The sequence below is a fragment of the Montipora capricornis genome, chromosome 3 (assembly GCF_036669925.1).
Source record: "Montipora capricornis isolate CH-2021 chromosome 3, ASM3666992v2, whole genome shotgun sequence".
NCBI classification, from domain to species: domain Eukaryota; kingdom Metazoa; phylum Cnidaria; class Anthozoa; order Scleractinia; family Acroporidae; genus Montipora; species Montipora capricornis.
Window position 1 is genome coordinate 36,328,665 of NC_090885.1, and position 10,000 is coordinate 36,338,664.

Consider the following 10,000-nt stretch of genomic DNA (forward strand, 5'->3'; position numbering starts at 1 on the left):
AAATTAGCCAATCATAGCGCTCGTACTATCAGACAGATATAATAATGATTTTCATAGTTTGAAACTGAGCACTTCCGGTTTATGATTTGCATGCACTTCAAGTGGCTTATTCCTGGACTTACTACAAACAAAAATCCGACGTGAACTCTGGACGCCTAAATTGTGTGATTTAAAATAACCTTTCTTCTTTATTTCCTATCTTTCGGTTCTGTTAGCGCTTAGCAAAATAAAGTGAGCAACCTTTTTTTTCTAAAAATAATTTGACAAGGAATAGCAGCTTATTCGTGCTGCTTTCTTTTACACACTTTGTGTTGAGGAAGACAGTACACAGTGTACAAATGGGACAATCAAGACTAGTTTTGTATACCAATGAAATTTTTGCGAAATCTTTTTAATTCGATGTGCTTTTTTGAATTAAATAATTCCGTCATTAGTATACATTTGTGTTTAGCATGTTCGTTAATTAAAAGTCATTGCGTTTCACACATCCATTTTAGGTAGTCCATTGATTACTACTCCATTTTAATAGTCACATGGACCTGGACTATCGGAGTAGGCACGTTTTACTGGTCCTACGGGTCAGCAAAATGTACCTAACCGTATCTCATTGTTTTTATCAGTAGGAGCTAAAGACTGGATTGCACTTCCACCAGGTAAAATGAAGGGCCTCGACAAGCGTCACAGTACTCAGCAGGACCAGTAGACTGAACTGATCATAGGAAGCCCGAATTAAAGCATAATTATGAGCCATATAATAGTAGTTCACTGTAACCCGCCAGTATGAAAACCGAACGATTGAAATTAGTGTTAAAAAGAAATAAAAATTAATAAACTGCATTACAAACAAACGTTCAGCCTGTTTATATGGGACCATTTGTAATGGCATTACATCTCATCACATTTCATCCTCTTTCGTTCGAGTTGCAACTGATATGACAACCCCATGCCCATGCTGTGAAAGTTATTTTGGTCTCTTAGATGGTCGCACATCCAATAATGAACAATCATGTGTCTTCCTTAAAATAGCCGTGCATCATCACCGAGGGCTGTCCAATACACCTGAATAGATACAAGTCGCAAAGTCGCTAGGCAGTTGCTATTCGATTCGTCGATTAGCACTTGCAGAACATTTGATGGACGACCCGTTGTCGAATGGAGAAATGCATCTCATTAGCGGGACTTAGTACACGGTGTATGCTAGGAGCCCCTTGTCCGAGTTGTCGATTTGTTCGATTCGTACCAATCCTGGACTTGTGTTACGACCCGTTGTCGAATGGAAAAATGCATTTTCTACACAATTTTTTTACTCGATGTATTTATCATTAATAAGGTTAGATTTTAACAATTCCTGTTTCTTACTATTCATTTGGTCATTTAATCCTATATCCTCAATTACATAATCCAGATGAAGGACATCTAAATAAAGCATTGACCGCGCAACAGCACTGTTTTTCATTACCTTCAAGACTACCAAACTTCATCCCTTGCAGTACATGAACATTTTCAAAAATTGGTGGCCACATTGCTGTAAAAATTGGCTTTGCCTTTCCTTTAGGTTCTGTTTCGACTGGTTCATTACCGTGTCCACCATGATCAAGCACTCTATACTTCTTACATAACCAACGACACTAAACTACTTTTCATATTCAGTACTCCCCGCTCCAACATCAATTGTCTTATGCTAAAGCTGCTCTATTTGTAAACGGGTATTCCTCTGGGCTCTGGACACATTGATTTCTGCGTAACAACTATACATACTTAACAGCGGGGGCAACTGTAGTGGCCAACTATATTACCAGTGAGAACAGTTATTCTTCGTGTGTCATTTCAAGACCTACTTAATGTGTGAATACTGAAGTGGGTAGGAAATACCTTGGCATTAGGAAATCACAGCTGATGTGTGCATTTTGCAATGAATGTTGTTTATGCAAATACTGTTTACTGAAATGTACAAAAAAATACAGTATTTTGCCCAGTATCCGACCGGTACCACTATCCGACCAGTTAAAAGATAATTTCAATTTTTGCAACACCCCTATTAGTTTACGGAAAACTTCGAAGTATACCGAAAGGAAACCGAACATTTAAGCTTTGAGATGCAAGTTTTGGCGGGCTTTAAGCATCAGGATCATTTGCAGAGGGCGCTGTGATGTTCAGGTGAGTGAAATTTTTGTGACTAATATCTGCGCTTTTCACTGCGCAGTAAATCGACCGCTGTTAAAGAAAGAGTTTGTAAATCATGATATATCTAAAGGAACATTTCGATATTTGTGGTAAGTATTCTCAAAGAATACAATTATTCAATTATTCCTGAAATGTACTCTTTCTAGAATAACGGAGGCCAGAATAGACCAATTTCGATATCTTAAAATTCAGTCCTAAACAAAAGGCATCATCTCGAGGCTCAGGGGAATAAACTCATACAAATCCTTATATTTATTCCCCAGAGCCTCGAGATGATTCCTTTTGGTTGGGACTGAATTTTAATATATCGAAATTGGTCTATTATCAACAATTTTCTAACAAAGCGTGCCCAGAATATGACCAGATTTTTCTTTAACTCGATTGAAACTTTCTTCATTGATTTGTCGAGCGGAATTATTTTCCGTATGTTGCTTTCACACTGCACTTTACATAACTACCGGAAGAAGGCATTAGAACTGAATTCTCAGGTTTTTCAAGATGCTCAGTTTGTAAGTCGATTTATATTTTCCAAATTCTGATGCCAAAGTACTTTGCAAGAGCAAAGGAAGACAAAAATGTCTCTTCCCCGCCGCAGGGTTAGGTTTAATTACGTTGTTATTACTGGGTTCGCTGGTCGGGTACTGGGCAGCAATGAACATCTGTAAAAAGGCAAATTTCATCGGCGGAAACGAATGTAAAAACCCAAAGCTTGTTTTCTCATATTATAGACTAACATTATTGTTTCAGGGCCAAATTTCACACCTCCTCTCGCTAAGGAAGGAAAGTTATAGCAGTTTTAAACTGAAGTGGTCGAATACTGGGCAACATACTGTACTGAAATATGAAATATATATCTATCAAGGAAATGGTGTTGTTGCATTTCACTTGGAAGGAAGATGTTTAGCATACTGACGACGAAGTGAAAAATGGAATTTCCGGCGTTTTAGTGGATACGAATTAGACAGAAATGAAATATTTTTGCGGTACAGGAGCAGCGGGGACTGGGACAGGTTCAAATGAAGTGCAGCCTGGGTATTATGTAATGCTATAAAAGGGATGCTTATCACGTGGGAAAGCATTCTAGGCCGACACCTCATCTTGCTCACGTTATTTTCCGTATTTTCTCTGTGACTTACTTTCAATCATGAACGAGACTGAAGAAGTCAGAATTGTCTTGTCGTCCATTGCAAAGAAAAACGAGAACCTTCCAGCGTCTATGAAGTCGATGCTCGATGACTCCCCAAACGAGCTGAAGAGTTCACAAGCGGCCACCGCAGATTCCCACTTCAAAGAAATCAAGAGGCTCAAGTTCGATAAGCCTCACAGGCTCAAAAAGAGAGCCAACAAAGAACAGTACAGATTCAACCTTAAAGTCAGCGACGCCATTTGAAGAGGCGAAGGATGCCTGTTCCGCCTGTCAGTTCGATAAAGTTCACGCTTCACTTGAGACAGGTGAGAAGTTATTGACGGAGAGGCAGAAACATATTCACTTAGCCGACAAGTCCGATTTTGGATGGTCATTGATTCGAGAATACAAGCGTAACGATCTTGCCGAGGACTCCGACCAAAATTCATGTAACGGCGTATTTTGACTGGCTTCTTTAAGTGCTTAAAACCAAAGATAGTCAGTGTGAGAGGTATATCATTTACCAGGGGTGGATCTAGGATTTTTCGTGACTAGTTTCGTCCTTGATTCATTCTGCTCAGATCGGCGTGTCTCCTTACAAATTAGTCAGATTTATAGTTATTGCTCACCAAGTAAAGTAGAACCATAAAAATCAATCATAGTCCAAGCAGTGGCGAGTATTAGAAAATCAAAAATTAAAAAAATATCTAATAAGAACGGGTGAAAAACATGTTTCCCTTTTATCAGTTTAGTATAAAGATAGCAATATTTGTTTCTGTACTGTTCTCCATCAATTTAAAGAATCTCGATGAAACATAACTCACAAGTACTCTAGAAATATTGCTTGCCTAGCTTGTTGATCTCTCCACATGCTTTCCCATAAATAAAGTTTTGTAGGCTGTTATTTCTTTTGAATTATCAAATAAAATATTTGTTTCTTTTCTATTTTGCTGAGTCTGTTTGTAGCGGTAAATCGAAACTTTGTGATTTATTTGGCACACTCCCCTTCAAGTTCTACAATTTCAGCAAGTGGCACATTTGGATGGAGGGGCGTTTCCTTTTTCATTTTATTAATTTTCAGCGGCACATAATCCTGAAGATCGCACTTCTTCTCTTTCTTCTTCCATTCTGGTGTATGATAACTGCAGAAGCCAGACTGCAGCTGCCTACAAATAGCGCTAATAAGCAGTGTTTAAGTCTAAGCACCCATTTCAATAGTGCTGAAAACAGTATTTAAGCCAGGCTGTGGCAAATGCGTTGCCACTTTGATTTTGGATGAAGAAGGATAATATATAATTTCAATAATCCTTATAGATTCACCACGGTTAACCACGGTTAACCATAGGCGTAAAATGATACTACAAGTAGTATCTTGTTCATAATCGTGGTTATAAACGTGGTTAACCGTGGCTGATTGTTGATTCTTCCACTTTTTCTAACTCTTTCTATGCATTTTCCATTTCAGAGAAATGGTTTTCATACATTGTGCATTTAAAATGAGCATTTTAGTGAAATTTTGTAAGGGAAAGAACTTCAAGATGATATGAAAAAAATCGCGGTAGACTTTTAGTGAAAATATGTAAGAGAAAGAAGATGAAACTAAAGAGATCATTGTATATATATTTATATTTTTTTTTTGTTTTGTTCCTCCAGTCCCTAAATAATACATAATTGAGAAGATATAGATTAAAAAAATAATACAAATTACAACACTTAATTCTTTTACATGGTATCTTTGAAGGAGAGGAGAGGGGCACATCTAGATAAACTAATGTTGTGCCACTTTGAGTTACGTGTAACAGAAGGACTTGAGATAATAGTTAGGTAAATAATAAAAAAAGATAATGCTTCATTAGTATTGAGCAAGGTATCAGCACAAAAGTGCTTTTCTAAATATATTTTTGGATGGTTTGTCCCTAATGAAATGCGGAATATTATTCCAAAAGAAACATCCAATAATGCTGGGGCAAAATCTCCTAAGGTTCTTTTTCTTTTACTACTGCTGTTTACAAACAATACTGACTGTTACATACTAATACTTACTGTTACATACAATACTAACATTACTTACACTACTAATACTTCTTACACTACTACTACCTATTTACATTACTTACAACACTTACGTCACTATATAGCTAGGAACATTACTTAAAGTACAATCGTTACATACATTACGATTACAAACACTACAAATATTACAGATACTCTCTCTTTCAGTAACATTTTTTTTTTAAATAAATACAAATATTTTATTGTCCCAATCCACATGGCTTTGGTTTTAGTAACATTCATTTTCAAACCTGAATACTTTTCAAATATGTTAAGACTGTCTAAGAGCTCCTTCGCAGAGGCAATATCTGATAACAATGCAGTCATCTGCATAGGCAAGCAGCTTTGTTTCATTATCACCAATTGTAATTCCTTTTATGTTGGTATTTGATCTGATAGAAATAGCCAGAGTTTCAATAGCAACGACAAAAAGATAAGGTGACAATGGGTCTCCCTGTCTTACTCCTCATGCTTCCCAACTTGAACGTAGGGGAGCTTACACCATTATTAATTACGCAACTAGAGACATGTTTATAAAACGTTTTCACCCGTTTTATAAATTCCGAGCCAAAATTAAAAGCTTGTAAACACTTGTAGAGGAAACACCATTCGATCGAGTCAAATGCTTTTTCGAAGTCAATAAAGATCATCATGCCTGGCAGTTCAAAGTGTTCCGTGTGGTCTATGATATCACGTATCGAACAAGCTGTCTCACCAATAAACCTATCCTTTATAAAATCCGTTTGGTTATGGTGGATAATATCTGGGAGATAACATTTTATTCTATTAGCAATGACCTTAGAGGCAATTTTTGCATTTACATTAACCAAAGAGGTTGGCCTCCAGTTTTCTAAGTAGGATCTGTCCTTTCCTTTCTTATCAATTAGGGTAATAATTGGTTGTCTTTTTGAGGTTGTCATTTCCTCCAAATGGAAAGAGAAGTTAAAAACGTCGACCTCTTCTCTCCTCCATATTAATATTTTTTCATTCACCTCATCAATATATGCAACATCATTTAACATAGAAGTGTTCATTTTCCAAAAACCGGGCCTTTTTGCCCCCTCTTCTATTTTGTGCAATTGTAGAGTTATAGCAAAATGGTCTGTTTTCATGGCCGATACAACATCTACGTTCCCTACCATAGCATACAAAGAATCCGATATAAGCCAATAATCCAATCGACAGAAAATGAAAGGGGACGTTTGTGACTATGTAAAGCTCTTTTGATTTGGATGTTTAAACCGCCAGACGTCATGTACATTGCAGATATTTTGGATATTCTCTATTTGGTCGACAATCTTTTTTCTTGTCATCAAGAGCCCTCCGATTTTATCTAAGCTTGGATTTAAAGGACAGTTAAAGTCATCCCCAAATATTATTCTATCTTCGTATATTTGATCTTCCTTTTTAAGAACATTAACAATTTGTTCATAAAACTTTGCGGATTAATTATCATTGTTAGGTGCATAAACATTGAACAAACGATAATTTTCATCCTTGATTTCAGCTTTTATGTCGATATATCTTCCCATGGGATCAACAATCTTTCGCTTTATTTTGCAATCAAAGCCGTTGCGTTACAGAATAGCAACACCTCTTGTACTGCTACTCCCATAGGCAAATTCTATTGGAGCACCCCATTCAGCTTTCCATCATCTCCTAAGGTTGGTTCGAAATGAGGGTATGAAGATTTGATTGGATGATGCACTGCGGGTATTGTTATTATGTAGCTCAGATACTAGAGAAACAGGTATATTAGGAAACTTTTCATGGTGAAAATAATCATAAGAGAGCATACATGTATTCAGTTTGACAATGTCAGGAAATTTCAAAAGTTGTAAGGATAAATAATGTGGAGTTATTGATTCCATTAAAGGGACATCATTTGTAACACGAACAGGTTTTTTTTGTAATTTTACCGTGATTTGAGACAATGGAGCATTATAATTATTTCCCCATAGAGTACAAGAGTAATACAGAGTAATACAGACTAACAAGTGTCGCTTTTGATACGCGACGCTTCAACTTAACCATTATATTAATATTTTTGCTGATTTTGCCACATACATGTATGTAATCAATGTGGTCATGCCAAGTAAGGTGACAGTCAATATACACACCAAGATATTTTACACAAGATGACTTCTCAAAGTGAACGTTTGCTACAGTTAATGGTGGATATACATTGGAACTTTCCTTTTGACGAGGCATAAAAATAATATACTTTGTTTTTTGTCAAATTTAAGGTTAACTTATTAATACATAACCATTCATAAATAGCTGGCAAATGATTGTTAATTTCATACGATAAACTCTCAAGATCACTTCCAGAAGCTGTTAAAGCTGTATCGTCTGCGTATAATCTAGTATAAAAAAACCTTGCGGTTTAAATCCACGTTAGGAACATGAAGTCTCTCATTGTCTGTACAACCTACAGACCACCGAAGTTGAATTGTCGTAGTAGGCTGTAGTAACGCTTGCTCGTTTGATTCTGTTAGTGACATTCACATGGGTCAGCTATTTTGTGATGTATATCGTGTAAGGGTCGAGATTCCAGTTTACCACTTTAACCAACATAGAATGCGGGCACCATAAACCAAAATACTCACTGGTAAAAGGATAGTTTTGATTGAGTTTCTTAACGTTATGGAGAAGGCACAAAAAAAGTACGAGTCCAAAAAGTCGGGAGCTCAGAGACACACGTCTGCCTGCCATTGCCACGTCACAACCACATCCATTTTGCCACAAATAGTCCATTTCATCTGGAGTTATGACATCAGCTTGACTAGTAATACTACCAATTGCTTCCCCCGCCCTCTCTTTTAAGACAAGATTTAAGGCCGACTTCAAATTTCGAAATTCACAACCTTCTTATCAATTAGAAATAGGGGTCCTTTACGTTGGAAATGAAGATAACATTGTAAACTACATATCATTTCATAAATGGTCTTGCCAGGGTATTCTTGTCCATCTTCCTTCCTCACTTCAGCCACAAATCAAGCCAAGAGAAAAATCCAGATCCTCGTCAGACATCTCGTCGATGCGTTGGCTTAGCACAGGCTCGCCAGTGTACTCAACCTTTAACACAGCTGCATTTCTCGTCTCTCGCCATTCTTCAAAGATATTTAGCGCCCAATTCTACTTCCTTCGACTAGCATCAGAAACCTAGCTGTCTTCAAACCTCCAACATTGAAATTGGCGCATGAAATCTTCCACTCCCTAGTAACAACCAATACTCCTAGTTACAAAAGCAATTATATAGTACTGAATATATTTATACAAATACATGACTATCTGTCTCACAAGAAAAGGAATTAACCAAAGTCAAGAACATTTTGGTCCATATCCGCTTCTAATATGGAGAGTGTAAACTGCAGGTTGCGGGTTAGAGATGCAGGTCACTGTTTCACCAAAGCTGAAACAGCCCAAAACTTTACTAATGCTAACAATAGGCCTAAAAAATGTTAGCCTAAGGTTTGGGTTGTTTCAGTTATAGCAAAACAATGACCTGCAACCCTAACCTGCAACCTGCACTTTACAACCCTCCGCTCCTAATACTTTAATGAATTAAGTTTAAATAATATATACCTTCACTAATAACAACATTATTCCCTTCACTCGTCGACGCACCCATTCCTGAACAACAATTACAACATCGGGTTAGACACAACTGCGCAAAACCAAAGGAATTGCAACGATTGAAAGTAAGTACTTGCCATCATATTCATCCGACTTAACTGTCATGTTGACTGCGAAAGAAACAATTCTTCCTCAGAACAGCTTTTCCAGCAGGTTTCCACCATCGTTCCAAACGACATGAGTTGACTTTCAGAAGCACTGTGTTTGTCGAGCAATATGCAAATTGCCATCTACCTTGACAAACAAACAGTCAATAACTCGTTTCTGGTTACATTTTTCAAACGTACATGTCATGTTATACTCATGAAAACAATAGCTTATGTAACCGTTACCTTGAATAAAAACATCCATTGAACGTCACGAATTGTTTGATTTATTGTTTTCCATAAAAAGATGAAAGGGCGGTGACATAGACCGTATTCATAAATGGGGGCCAATTTATAATTCTTTTGTCGAAGTGCAAATTAGCCTACCAAGCCTCATTTTAGAGCAATAATTCTTTTCAATTCATTGTATGGTATCGAGGCTTGGTAGGCTAATTTGCACTTCGACATTCGGTGATATAATTGCAGACAGAAAACAATGGGTTAGGATGACGATCAGTAATTACAATGGATAATTACTTAGGCTGGCAGCATTATATTCAATAATGCTGCGAGCCGAAGTAATTTATCTATTAAAGAACGATGGATTGGACTTGACACCTATGGGATTTTGAACTACACTTATCGGCCATGATCTTACATATTAGGATTGACTTTGTTTATAAACCATTTCGTAAACCCTATAATTGAATACAAAAACCAATTGCAACAACGTTTGAGAAAAATTAATAAGTGGCCGATAGACCACATATAAAAAGTGATTGTCGAATCTACTTTACATGTAATAATCTGAGATTACCACTAGTTTAACAATGATGTTTACTCAAGGAACATGGGCTGATCACATAATAAAGCAAGGTGTGGCAGACGCAATGAATTTTAAAATTTACGTCAT

At 36.9% G+C, this 10,000-nt stretch overlaps 1 protein-coding gene across 2 annotated transcripts in view; it reads left to right on the forward strand.

Moving 5' to 3' along the window:
• The window catches only part of LOC138040980 (uncharacterized), a 233,648-nt gene that overhangs the window by 25,856 nt on the left and 197,792 nt on the right, over positions 1-10,000 (forward strand). The gene's annotated exons all lie outside the window — the stretch shown is intronic.